We start from the raw sequence: 15,061 nt of genomic DNA, 5'->3' as shown, positions 1-15,061 counted from the left end.
TGAAAAATAAAAAGCTTTTCCTTAAGATCATGACCAAGGTGATGCTGCCCACCCTGCAGCAATGTCTGTTCCATGTAGTGCTGAAGACCCCAGACAGAGGAATCTGTGAGGAAAAAGAAACCACAGGAATCCAAACCAGGAAGGAACATGGAAGGGCCACCTCTGTTGGCAGAGGACAAGTCCTCTTCATAGAGAATGCCACACTCTTTTCCAATGAAAACTGTTAGAACTAATGAACAAGCTCAGTCAAGGTTCAGGAGACAAAACCCACCTGACAAAATCAGATGCATTTCCTTGTCCTTAATAATCGTCTACCAGAAAAAATAATAATATTCCATTTACAATAGCACCCAAAGGAACAAAATACTTAGAGAAAGATTGAGCCAAATTATTCAAAGAAAGCAAATTGATCTGCATAGTGAAAATTAGTAAACACTGATGAAAGAAAATGGACACACACACAGATGGAAAGATACAGTGTGCTTATGGACGGAAGAATAAATATTGTTAAAATGTCCAGGTTACCACAACAAGAGATTCAGTGGCATTCCTTTCAACCTATCAATGAATCTTACCTGGTATAGAAAGAAAATCCTTTAATTCAATAAGTCCACAAAATGTCATGAATAGTCATCTCCTCCTGACAAAAAAGGACAAAGGAGAGGCATCACAGTAAGTGACTGAGAGTATATTGTAGGATTCTGATAAAATCCACTCAGATACTCACATGAAAATTAACACAAAGAAGAGAACAGAGGATACCATATTAACACAGGAGAGAGCTCAGATTCAAACCCAGGCATTACTGAAAAGGCACCAAGGCCTTACAATAGGGAATGGACTGTCTCATCCATGTACAGTGTTGGGTAAACAGGATATTTACATGCAAAGTAATGAAGCAAAGTAATGAAGATACTGTGTATCTTACACAGTACATACAAGTGAACTAGGGCTGGGGACATAGCTAAGTTGGTAGAGTGCTTCCCTCTCATGCACGAGGCCCTGGGTTCAGTTCCCAGCACCACACACACACACACACACACACACACACACACGAATTAAAAATGGATTAAAGACAGAGACAAATCCACATAAATCTTATTTCTGACAAAGGTGTCAAAAGCACACATTGGAGAAGTAAGAGCCTCTTTAACAAATGGTGCAGGGAAAACTCAACAGTAACGTGTAGAAGGATGAAACTAGATCCCTGTATTTCACTCTGCACAAACAAAATTAACTCAAAGTGGATGAAAGTCCTAGGAATTATGCCAGAAACACCAAATTGCTACAGGAATACGGGAAACATTCCAACACACTTGCAGGGGTACTGACTTTCTTGAAAAGATCCTTAAAATTCATGAAATAAAAGTGAGAATTAATAAGTGTGAAAGCATCAAACTAAAAAGATTCTGTACAGGAGAGAAAACAATTAAGAGTGTAAAGACAGCCTACAGAATCAGAGAAAATGTATGTCAGATAACTTTCCAACAAGGAATTAATAATCAGAAAATAGTATATAAATATTACATATTAATAATCAAAAAACCTTAACGAGCCCTATAAATGAGAAAGATGAAGAAATTCAAAGAAGAAAACCAAATGGTCAACTAACATATAAAATATGTTCAACATCCTTAGCCATCTGGGAGATGAAAATCAAACTAAATCGAAACCAGGCACATAGGTACACACGTATAATCCCAGTGGCTTTGGAGGCTGACAGGAGGACTGCAAGTTCAACAACAACCTCAGATACTTGGAAAAACACTGTCTCCAAAAAAAAAGCAACTTTAAAAAGAGGCTGAGTATGTGTCTAAGTGGTTAAGAACCCCTAGCTTTAATCTCTGGTGCAAAAAAACAAAACAAAAACAAACCCACACTGAGATTTCATCTGACCCCACTCAGAATGATAATTATCATACTAATTTTCACACAAATGATAATTGTTCATGAAGATATGGGAGGAAACGTGGGTTCATAAATCGTTGATCGGACTACAAACTAAAGCAGTATGGTGATTCCTAAAAAGACAAGAAATGGATCTGCAGTCAGCCATCCCACTCCTTGGTATTTATACCAAAGATGTAAAATCATACTAAAGTGATATATGCATAACAAAGCATATAGTAGCACAATACACAACAGGCAAGTTATGGAACCAGCCTAGGTGCCTTCCAATAGATGAAAGGATAAAGAAAATGTGGTGTATAAACACAATAGAGTTCTACTCAGCCATGAGGACAAATAAAATTTTGTCATTCGCTGGTAAAGGGATAGAACTGGAGAACATCATGTCAAGTGAAATAAGCCATTCTCAGAAATTCAAGGATCAAATGGTTTCTCTCATAAGTGGAATATAGAGAGAAAAAAGGAAAACGGGGAAATCTCACAAAAATAGACTGTGATAGAGTAGAATCAGAAAATCGAGGGTGAGGGAGGACAGGAGGCAAAGGGAAAGAACTAGGGAAGAAAGCTGACATAAATTTATGAATATGTCACAATTCATTCCAACTTTACATAAATTATAAAGCATCAATTCAAAAATAAATGAATAAATAAATAAATGCATAAGATATATAAGCCTATAAGCTATAATTATAAAACCTCTAAGAAGGCAGGGGTGTAGCTTGCCTAGCATGTCTGAGGCTCAGGGCTCGATCCTCAGCACCACATAAAATAAAGGCATTCTGTCCATACACAACTGCAAAAAATTCTTTTCTTAAATTCTAAGAGAAAAACTAGGAGAAAGCTCTGAGCAATGACTTTATAAATATGACTCTGAAGGCACATTCAGGAGAGCAAGAATAACCAAATGATAGGACATCACACTGACAAGCTTCTGCACAGCACGGAAAACCAACAAGCTCCAAGATAAAAGGCCACAGATACAGTGGGAGTCACATCTGCAAAGCATGTATCTGACAGGGGCTAACACCAAAACTATATAAGGAGCTCATACAATTCAATAACAGATCAAACATACATAAGTAAATATACTTAAGAATGGTGTACGGTGCCACTGCTGGTGGGACTGCAAATTGGTGCAGCCGATATGGAAAGCAGCATGGAGAGTCCGTGGAAATCTGGAAATGGAACCTCCATTTGACCCAGCTATTCCTCTCCTCAGTCTATACCCAAAGGACTTAAAAACAGCATACTACAGGGACACAGCCACATCAATGTTTTTAGCAGCACAATTCACAATAACTACACTGTGAAACCAACCTAGATGCCCTTCAGTAGATGAATGGATGAAAAATATGTGGCATATATACACAATGGAATATTACTCAGTAATAAAAGAGAATAAAATCATGGCATTTTCAGGTAAATGGTCGGAGTTAGAGAAGATAATGCTAAGTGAAGTTATCCAATCGCAAAAAACCAAATGCCCAATGTTTTCTCTGATATAAGGAGGCTGATTCATAGTGGGTTAGGGAGAGGGAGCATGGGAGGAATAGAGGAACTCTAGATAGAGTAAGAAGGGTGGGAGAGGAAGAAAGGGGGCATGGGGTAATTAACGATGGTGGAATGTGATGATCATTATTATCCAAAGTACATGTATGAAGACACAAATTGGTGTAAATATACTATGTATACAACCAGAGATATGAAAAGTTGTGCTCCATATATATAATAAGAATTGTAATGCAGTCTGCTGTTATATACAAATAAAAAATAATGTATGGTGCAGCTAACATTGTTAAAGTGTCCATTTGTAATTTTTATAACACAAAAAGTGTTTGGTAATGGAGGTGATATGTATGTAAAATAGATTGATGGTGTAATCTTTTCACAATGTACATGGATAACAGAACATTCAGTTGTACATTTTAAACATATACCATCTTTTCCAAAGTAAAAGAAATTATAAAGACAAATAGATTTACCTTCTTGTTTCAGTATAGCAAAATGAGATAATCACAGTTTTCAGAATGATCGGGTAATCTATGTTCATTTCTATTATTTAATATATAACTATATAACTTATTTCTCTTCTTATACAAGATCAGGATTTTGACTACACCTCAGAAAAAGGAAAACATTCACCAGGCATGCTCAATTTTCTGAAAAAAAATATAATTATTTCAGGATATTTTACTTTAAAACAAATTGTTCAATGAAAATAGTACCACTCATTATTATTGCTGTATGTATATACATGACTGCATGACCAATGTGATTCTGCAACCTGTACATTCAGAAAAATGAGAAATTATACCCTATCTGATTCAAATGTATGATATGTCTAGATCATTATACTGTCATGTATAACTAACTAAAACAAATAAAAAATTAAAATTCAAAAAGAAAATAGTACCACTGAGACATAGCTATGTATTTAGGTATGCTGGCACACACCTGTAAGACCAGGACTCAGGAGGCTGAGACATAAGGATCACAAGTTCAAAGTCAACCTGGACAATTTAGCAAGACCTGGGGAACTCACTGATACTTTGTCTCAAAAAAAAAAACCAGAAAAGTAGAGAGACAGGAAGGCATTTGTTATTGTACTTGACAATGTAAGTGCTTTGCAAATTATTTCTTGTCATTAAACTTTACTTCCATAAATTCTAATATTTTTAAAGTCCTACCTCCTAAAATGGATGTTAGGGTCTTTAAGTTAATAACTCTAATACTTAGAATTGACCAAGAGGAAACATGAACACCTGAGACCACCTGGGGCCAGCTGCTCTGGTGATGGAGGAGGGCATTCTGGAGTTTCTGCTGGTGCATATGTTAGAAAACATCTAGATTCTACCTTCAATTAATTCAAAATATTAAATCCTGGGCTGTTCAAAGCACAGCTAAGGTGGGTTTAGAATGCTGTTTCTCAGACAGAAAACAGAAACTTTGTCAGAAAGCTCAGCATAATTCCTTTCTGTGGCCTTGGGCTCCCCCAACCTGCTGGTCCCCCCAAAAGCCCCACCAATTGAGAATCCACCAAGGAAGGGCAGGCCCAAGCACTTAGACTCCTACCTAGTGCCCTCACCCTGCATGAAAACCTGTAGTGTGCAGCAAAATAAGGTCAATGAGAGACGTTTATAGCAGTGAACACCCACATCAGAATAGATCAAAGATGACAACAAGCTAAAGCAACACCTCTAGGAACTAAAGAAAGAACAAACTAAACCAAGAATTGATTTTAAACAATAATAATAAATATCAGAGCAGAAATAAGTAAAATTAAAACTACAGAAACAATAAAAAAATGAAACTCAGACCAGGTGTTTAGAAATAAAATCAGCAAACACTTAGCTATATGAAGGGGGAAAACAAAGAAAGAAGATTCAAGTGAAATAGGAGACACTGCAACTGACACAAAATAAATAGAATCATAAGAAACTCCTATGAAGAGACCACAAACATATGCCAGTAAATTCGATAATCTAGCAGGATACATACCTCAACATATCCAATCTACCATGAGGAAATTATGAAGAAATGGAAAATCTTAATGCAATGTTGAGTAAAGACCTAATATACCTGATGAACACAGCTGCATAAATATTCAACAGAATGCTCCCAAACCTAATCCAATAGCACACCCAAAAGATCATTCACCACCATCAAAGGAGATTCATCCCAGGGAGGCAACAATGTGTCAACCTCTGTAAATACAAAAAGGTGATATGCTGCAATAAAGAAATCCAAACTAAATATTATAACTCCATTGAAATCATTAGAGAATAACCATTCAGTAAAATTCTACTTCCTTTTATAATGAAAACCCTCAAAAATTAGAAACAAGAGAAATGTGCCTCAACCAAATAAAGGCAATGGATTACAAACCCCAAACAACATCACACTGAAAGGTGAAGAGGTGAAACCATTTTCTGTAAGATCAGGAACAAGGAAAAAACTCTTGCTCAATATACTATTAGAAGTACTGGCCATACATCTACAGTTAATGGATGAAGCTGGAGAATTTCATGTTAAGCAAAATAAGCCAACCCCCTAAAACCAAAGGGTAAATGTTTTCTCTGATATGTGGATGCTGATCCATAATGGTGGGGGGTGGGTATGGGAAGAACTGAGGAACTTTGGATTGGGCAGAGGACAGTGAGGGGACGGGAGGGGGCATAGGGTAGGAAAGATAGTGGAATGAGATGGATATCACTATCCTAGGTACATGTACAAGTTCAGGAATGGTGTACTGCACTAATGGTGTGATTCTACTTCGTGGACAACCAGAGAAATGCACTGCTGTGCTTCATTTGTGCACAATGAATCAAAATGCATTCTGCTGTCATGTACAACTAGTTTGAACTAGGTATAATTACCCGTGTCTGCAGATGACATGATTTCATATACATAAGCCTCTCTCATTACAACATTTCCATGTCTGCTTGCTTCTCCAGGCTCCCATCAAGCTGACTGCACATGGACATATAGGGAACAGGCTCTCAAAAGAAGGAAAGTGATGACACCTGTGTTTCTAAAACCTCACAATTCAGCCACAAAATACAGAGCTCAGAAGATGTGTGGTTCTTTGAACATGATGACATGGGGCTACTATTGCAAAGTGCGGAGTTTTTAAGAATATGGAGAATGGGCTTATGCTAAAACTAAACACTTGGGGTCAACTCTAAAACTGTAGAGCTTTCAGAATCAAGTCTATGTTCCAAGACTTTTACTTACCAAAATTTTCTTATTTTAAAATTTAATCATCATTACCATTTCTAAGGGTGCAGTTCAGTGATATTGAATAACAAGGTCAGTGTATATTTCACCTTGAACTCCTGGCTCAACTGATCTTCCTGCCTTTGATTCTGGAGTAACCATGACTACAGGTGTGCACCATTGAGCCTGATTACATTTTATAATTGATGTAAAACTGACAGTTTTACATTAACAATTACATTAAAATTAATATTTTAATTTCTGATTTTAGTAATCTGTCTTTTTTATTATTCACCCACATAACATGTTATTCCATTACAATAAAAAACCACCACCCTCTCACTCTCCGATATATGAAACAAATTTCCTCTAATAACTTCAATAATTCCTATTTACTTATATCCCTAGGTGAACTTCATCCATTAGCTGGGTTCACTCCAAAATGAGTTATTATTAAGGAACTTGTATCAAAAAATAACTTTATTATACACATTTTCAGAGGGCTTGGTTCACATTTGGAATTTCTATGCTAGTATATACTATACCTGTATTTTATGGTGACATAAGGGACAAATTAATGTATTTATATTCTGCCAGGTTTCCTAGAATTTTATTAGAGCCTAGCACTTTTAAAATCCCATATCTCTTTGAGTGAATAATAATATGTGTAAATAAAGCCACTTCAAAAAGATAAACAAAATTGAAATTTTGTTATCTATGTTCCAAGACATTTACTTACTAAAATTTTCATATTTTAAAATTTAACCATCATTACCATTTCTAAGGGTGTAGTTCAGAGATATTAAGTACACTGACCTTGAACTCCTGGGCTCAACTGATCTTCCTGCCTTTGATTCTGGAGTAACCATGACTACAGGTGTGCACCATTGAGCCTGATTACATTTTATAATTGATGTAAAACATTTATAGGCATTAAGTACATTCTCAAAACTCTGCACTTATGTTTTATGCATAACTCAGGCATCTGAGAGGCAGCTGAAATGTAAATGTAAAGTTTGTAAGAAAGAAGAAAGTTGACTGGCCTGCTCCCTGCTAACCCCCAATGTCTAGATCAAGGTCTTGTACAGAGCAGGGATTTAATATTCATTTAACAGATATCTAAAATTATACTGAAGTGCAAGCTGTGAACTCTTCTTATTTACTAATATGCTTTAGTTTTTCATCATACTAAAATAATTCTATGAACACAAAGCACCTAACACAATCTCTAGCACTTATGAATGTGTGCTGGATGAATATGTAGGGAGGTAAGACATTTTATCTAAAGGTTAGCCTTTAATTTATGTGAATGATACCTAGATGAACTACAACTTAACCGTGTTAAAGCTTGACAATCACTGCATACCTGATTGTCAAATTTATATCACATAATCCATCTAGAATTTAATGGTGAAATTACAACTCACTCGGCAATTTTCTTTGAAAACTCCATACATGATGAATTAGAATTTGCTGAAAATAGCAACAGACCTCCTTCCATTATGTTCATCTTGGTTTCCAATTCAGGTGGCATCACACAAAACTTCAAAGCCTTTTGGTTTTCTAATTCTCAGAGCCTAGAAGGATACAATATACATAAAGAATTGCCATGATATAAAATATACCTCAAAGGATTTTTTTTGCTTTTTTTCCAAATGATATTTTATAAATAGCAAATAACTTCAGCTGAAGGAAAACAGGAAAACAATTTTCACCATAATGGTGTCTTTTATGTTGGATGGAGATACATACTTATGTGGGTAAACTGAAAGTTCGTTGGGTTTTAGGGTTACAAATTGATGGAAATAAGTCAAAGGAGTTAAACTAATTGTCACAACCACTGGGAATAATTAATGAACTTACAAGAAAGGTGGAGCTCAAGAACCCAATGCTTTACTGTTTGCTGCTTAAAGTCAATTGTGGACAAGACCTCCTTTTATTCTCTGACATCAAATTTATCTTGGATTAACACACAGAAAAATAGCCAAGCCATGAGTAAGGATGTGCACTCATCCATCCTTAAACAAAAAATAAATGACCCGCCTACACTCAGCTTTTCCTGTGAAAACTGTTTCCCATAAACCTCCCTGTGACCTTTCAGCTGCCTCACAGATGCCTGAGTCAAGCATAAAACTGATTTGACATCTTCCTTTTCCTCAACTGGAACATGAGGCTGACAGGAAAATAACCTTAAGGAATGTTAAGTGACCACCCAATTGACAGGCAGCAGGACAAAAGTCTAGAGATCATCAGAGCTGAGGTTCTCATCCCATTTACTCTGGGCTGCGTGTCCCTATTATGTAATGAGGATGCTGTGTTGCATGGAGTATCAACAATCCAGCAGGCCATGAGGACCCCCTCCCAGAAAGCCTATTGCACTTCTTCCATTCAGTGTTTGCTTGGGGCCCCTAGTGATTATAAACAGGCTGAAACTCAGCTGATCCTTTTTGTTATTCTTAAATTTTAATTAAGCAAGTAATATGTAAACACATCCTCCTTGTCAAGATCTTCAACACCATAGTTAGGCAAAAATCACCAGCCCCAACATCAGACTTGTCCCCCAGAAGTGAAGGTTCCTGGATACCTCAGGCCTTTTCCATGCACTCACAAGCCTGACCCTTATAAAATATATAGACAAAACATATATTCAATGGTTCCAGCACAAAAAGATATCACTTCACAAATCCATCCTTTGTTTTTTCACCAAACAATATATTTTGACAAGTCGGGTTAGAAAACACAGCCTTGCTAAGTTACTAAGTTGTTCCCAGCTGCTGCCAAGTCTTGCATTCTGTGAACACGCCACTTTTAGACAGGTCACCATCTGCAAGAGTTCTCCAAGTGCACACATGCTATGGAACCATCTGGTCTCAGGGAGCTCAGTGGATAGTCCCACCAGAGGGCTAGGAAAGTACACCTCCAGCCAAGTGCCCTCAAGAGGCTTTCAATTAGGACAGCCCAGGATTCCAAACCAGAAAACATGTGGAACTACAATGCAATTAACCTTGAACCTAAACAGAAATGTATATGGGATGATCAAAGTCCTGAAGAGACCAAGGAGGAACACTGATGTCTACCATGGCTTTGAAGCAGGGATCAGCAAATACAGCCACGAGCCAAATCAGGTCCCTCCAAAGCCACTTTTTACAAAATCTGAGCCATGCTCCTTCATTCACAAATTGATCCTGGATGCACCTGCAGACTGGGCATAACCACAAAGCCAAAAATATTACCTGGCCCTTTATATCAAAGGGTGGCTGACTCCTGCTTTACAAGAGAACACAGCATCTGCAAAGGAGGAAAATCTGGCAGACAGGTTAATATAAAGGAAAGAAATACTGCATCATCACCAACACTGGGTGGGAAGAGATCTAACACCATCTATCAATGTGTTTACAAAAAGGGTAGAGGTTCAGGAAGAAAGCAGACTTTCTTCAGAAGTCACAAATTTAGGCTTCTGGGTCAAAACTCATGTTTGCATTTTTGTTTCCACTTCCCTTTAATTGACAGTGAGGCCTTGCTAAGTTACTTAAGATATCTTAGCTTGAGTTCCCTCATCCATGCAAATCGTAAAACTGGTCCCACAGGGTTACTGTAAAATTTCTGCCAAGCATTTAACACATGGATATTGGACACATGCATATGCAAATCCACTTCCAACACCTTGTATATCTATCAAATATAGTAATAGTTATGGGGCAGCCATCTTTCTGTACCCTCTCACCTTCAAATAAGCTCCGAATAGTACAACAGAGTTCTCAAGAGTACTTGGAACAGAATGAAAATATTTTCTAGAACGGAAAATACCATAGAAATCATTCAGCCCATCTTTCCTTACTCCTGCCTATCTGCAGGATTCTTGCCAAGAACTGCTACACCAGGTGCTTGAACAGTCTGAAGCCCACATCAAGGGCTCATCATTTCAAATTCTTCCTCAGAACATTCTGAGACTCCTTTCCCTGCACCCTCTATCCATTGCTTCTTGTCCTTTGAAAATTTATAGGAAACATCAGATTCCTTTTTCACAGGACAGCCCCCACCCTACTCAAGACAGTTCTCTTGGCCCTGTGTATTCCCTTCTTTGGGATATTTCCTGAAGCCTTTCCTCAGCTCAATGGCTCAAATGCCCTATATCATCTCAACTATGGTCCCTTAAGTTCCAGTCTTCAACTTTTAGACTATAATCAAATTCTAATGTAAGGGTTGGAGGAGTTGCTACCTAGTAGAGAGAGTATGTACCACTCTGGGTTGGGGCAGTACTTTAAAAAAAATCCTAATGTCAAACCATTTTCAAAATGGCACAGTGTGGGGGTGAGGCATCCATTTGGAAATGACTATCAATACAGTCACACCCTGTGACTATTCATTGCACAAATTACTCACATAGAATAATTCTTTTTCTAGTTTTAATTCTCCTTTCTCCTATTGAAAATTCCAGTTGTGTTCTTTGCCACCTCTCAAGAAAAGTGAGTTTTAAAGGATATCCTCAAAAACATGACAGTACGGGCTGGTAGGAGACTCATCAGCACAGGTTTTAGTGTGAAATGGAGAATAAAAACATTCCCACTTTTCCCCCATAAGTATAGTTCCTTTATGTTTATCCTAAATCTACTCTAGAATGTATAATAATTATTTATAGCATGTGTGAAAACCTATCCTTTCCAGAGAATCTTTGTATCTTTTAAAGTACAAATCATACTCCTCTTTGAATGAGGTTTGAGAGTCTGTTAAGTTTCCTGAATTAAACCACACTGCAAGAAATCACCTGCCATGGACAGACTAGCAATCATCCTAAATACCAGGGGTGTAATTCAGTGGTAGAATGGTTGCTTAGTACTTGTGAGCATCACAGGAAAATAATTTTAAAACTACCCATTTTAAAAAATTGGTGACCCTGTGTGATGATTCATATTGGAGATGAATAAGACTGGCACAGAATTATATCATTTTCCTACTGTGTAATACTCTTCTATCTGCACATGATTGGTGGAGGTGGGTGAAGGCTTGGGCTTGCCTTCCAAATTATGCCATAATTTGGCCTGTGGCATATCCCTAGTCGAAGTCTTTACCTTCAAGAAAACAGGGAGAGAAACCTGGTATACAGCACCCCCATCAGAATCTAAACTCCAGACAGAAGAGTTTTTACTATTTTATGCCATATACCCAGTGCCTAGAACAGCACCTAGCACTTGACAGAGGCTCATCAAAAGTGCGTTGAAGGGCTGGGCTGTGGCTCAGTGGTAGAGTGCTCACCTAGCAGGTGTAAGGCATTTGTTCAATACTCTGCACCACATAAAAAATAAAATAAAGGTATTGTATTCCCCTACAACCAATATATATATATATTAATTTTAATGAATAAACCCTCACCTCACTGAGTTGTAATGATTGGCATATGGAACTGAAGTAGTCTATCAACAAAAATTTGCATCAAAAAACAAAGGAATATTTCTTTATTAGTGATAACAATCCTAAAACAAATAGTATACTTAATAAATATGTAACATGTGTCATTATTTTACATGGAATTTAACCATGACCAATAACATGATAAATCATCCTTGTAATTCAACTATAAAAAGATTATCCACAAAACCTTAACTAAAATTGTTAACCATTCATTCATCAATCTCCCAACACCATCCAACATCTCAGCATGATGAAATTTTGGCTTCCTTCAAGACTCTTCCTTATTATCCAAATTCTCACTGGACATTTTCTAGCCATACACTCTACATCTGACACAATAACAGCTTTTTCCTCTGCAACTCATACCTAGAGAGGCTAATTCAATACATACATGCAAATGGCACATTCTTCATTTGCTTATTCCTGCCTGCAGGCCAAGGCCTTTACTAAGGATCATACGCTTACTCTGAAACATGGACTACTGGAGTCCCTCTCCTGTTTGCAGTCACAGCTGCAATGTTCATGGCTACATTTTACACTACGGACAAACACCTTTATGAGGTGCCACTGTCACTACAAACCTCCCATTGGCTATCCCCTATATTGGAACCAGCTTAGATGAGTGAATCTGAGGGGGATTCTCAGTTGACAAAGCCACTCTACACGATTCTTACATTCCACTTTGTTCCACCATTTCTTTCTATGGTGGAAGGGACTCAGATAAAGTCCCTTCCACCCATATTACACAATTACAGATGCCCCAGGCCTACTCACTCTAGGATTAGTCTTCACAGTCCTAGTCGTGTTCTCCCCAGACCACCTAGGAGACCCTGACAATTATACCCCTGCTAATCCCCTAAATGTTCCTCCCCACATTAAGCCACAGTGATGTTTCCTATTTGCCAATGCTATCCTCGGATCTATTCTAATAAACCAGGCAGATTCCTGGCACTAGTATTCTCTCTCCTAATCCTCATACTATTTCTCGTCCTGCGTGCATCTAAACTACCAAGTATAATATTCCGACCCTTAAGCCAATGTTTCTTCTGAGTCCTAGTTGCCAACCTCTTTACTCTTACGTGAACTGGAGGCCAAATAATAGAACAACCATCTATCATTATGGGTCAACTAGCATCTGTCTTCTATTTCGCTCTTATTCTACTTATTTCCCCAACCATCAGTTCAATCGAAAACAAACTTCTTAAATGAAAAGTCCTAATAGAATAAATGTTACTTTGGTCTGGTTTATGAAGCCTTAAATCTTCTTAGAGCAATATTCTGGGAAGATATTACAAATTCCACCTTCAACTCCCAAAGCTGGTATTACTAACTTAAACTACCCCTTGCATTAATACTTGACCACATCCTCTAAATTTGATTCCTACATGACTACTCTCCACTCAGCTATAAATCTAATAACTCCTATGTATACAGTGCATTAATGCTCAACCTCATTCATAACGTACAACCCATAAATAATCCTCAACAGTACACAGTACTTTATATGTTTAGACAACATTAATACCTGACCCATGCATATAAGCAAGTGCAATCAATACTCATATAATACATAAAACATAACATCTCAGTTCAAAAATGACCAACCTTTCAAGAACATGGGTATCCCCACCCAACAGCAATTCTAGTACTGCAAGACACATTAAATTCACTAGTGATATGTGCCCCGTTCTGTCATCAACCTTCCTCGTCCAAATGACTATCCCCTTCCAATGATGGTCTCTTAACCTACCATCCTCCATGAAATCATCAGGCTGCCCAATTCATGTCCCTCTTCTTGCTCTGATCCCATAAAACTTGGGGGTGGCTAACATGAAACTGTATCTGGCATCTGGCTCTACCTCAGGGCCATAATTTGTAAATTTGCCTACTTAGTGCCCTTAAATAAGACACATGATGGATTAATGCCATATATGAGTCCATGACCCAACATAACTGCACTGTCATGACTTCAGTGGTTTTATTTTGGGGGTATGCTTTCACTCCCCACTGGTCGTCAGAGGCTCCAACACAGTCAATTCAATGGTAGCTGCACTTATTAGTCAATATTTCCATCTAGCACATTAACTATAAGGTGTTAATATATTCATGCTTGATGGACAAAAAATCATTCAAAACACAATTTGACGAGAGTTCCCAGCATCTTACAACTCTTACATAAATTAAAATCCAACCCACCTCTATTTAACCCTAAATCACATAGTTTTTACATGGCCTAAAAATTATTAACTTTTATCTCAGTATGTCCACATAATCAACTTTAAACTACTCCCATCCCAATACCAATTTCACATTAACGAACTATAAACAACAATTTAACTAAAACCAAAACCCTACTACATCTATACTGATTAATACTATGATACTTACATAATAATTTAACACATCCTAAATAAGAACAAGCTCATGATCTGTTAGTGTAGCTTAAATAAAGCAAAGCACTGAAAATGCTTAGATGTGTGTAAGTGTGTGTGTGTGTGTGTGTGTGTTTGTATACACACACACTCCATAAACACATAGGTTTGGTCCTAGCCTTTTTATTGGCTTATGGTAAACTTACATATGCAAGGGTTCTCACCCCAGTGATAATGTCCTCTATATCAAAATACGATCAAAAGATGCAGGTATCAGCTTCACTATATGTAGCTCACAAAGCCTTGCTCAACCACACCCCCACGGGACACAGCAGTAATTAAAATTAGGTACATAAATGAATGTTTGACTAAGTATACTATAAGAGGGTGGGTAAATTTCATGGACAGCCACAATAGTCATACGATTACACTAGTTAATAAAGTATTATATAAAGCATGATTAAGAAAACAACTAAATAAGACTGACCTTTTATTAAGCTGTAGAAAGTCCTAATGATAATAAAAATTGTATACAAATGTAGTCTTAAAACATGAATTCACGATCGCTAAGGCCCAAACTGGGATTAGATATCCCACTATGCTTAACCCTAAACATAAGTAATCAACAAATGAGATTATTCACCAGAATACTACTA

The 15,061-nt window shown here is 37.3% G+C and overlaps 1 long non-coding RNA gene across 1 annotated transcript in view; it reads right to left on the bottom strand.

Annotated features, from left to right (window-relative positions):
* Nucleotides 1–436: 436 nt before the first annotated feature.
* The window catches only part of LOC120884221 (uncharacterized), an 87,582-nt gene continuing 72,957 nt past the window's right edge, over nucleotides 437–15,061 (bottom strand). The window contains exons 7-8 of the long non-coding RNA XR_013436370.1: nucleotides 8,116–8,201; nucleotides 437–640 (exon numbers count right to left, since the gene is read on the bottom strand). This is a non-coding gene — a long non-coding RNA (uncharacterized LOC120884221). The remainder of the gene's footprint in view (nucleotides 641–8,115; nucleotides 8,202–15,061) is intronic.

Source organism: Ictidomys tridecemlineatus, chromosome 3 (assembly GCF_052094955.1).
Source record: "Ictidomys tridecemlineatus isolate mIctTri1 chromosome 3, mIctTri1.hap1, whole genome shotgun sequence".
In the NCBI taxonomy this organism is placed as follows: domain Eukaryota; kingdom Metazoa; phylum Chordata; class Mammalia; order Rodentia; family Sciuridae; genus Ictidomys; species Ictidomys tridecemlineatus.
This window is presented reverse-complemented; position numbering and strand designations above follow the sequence as displayed.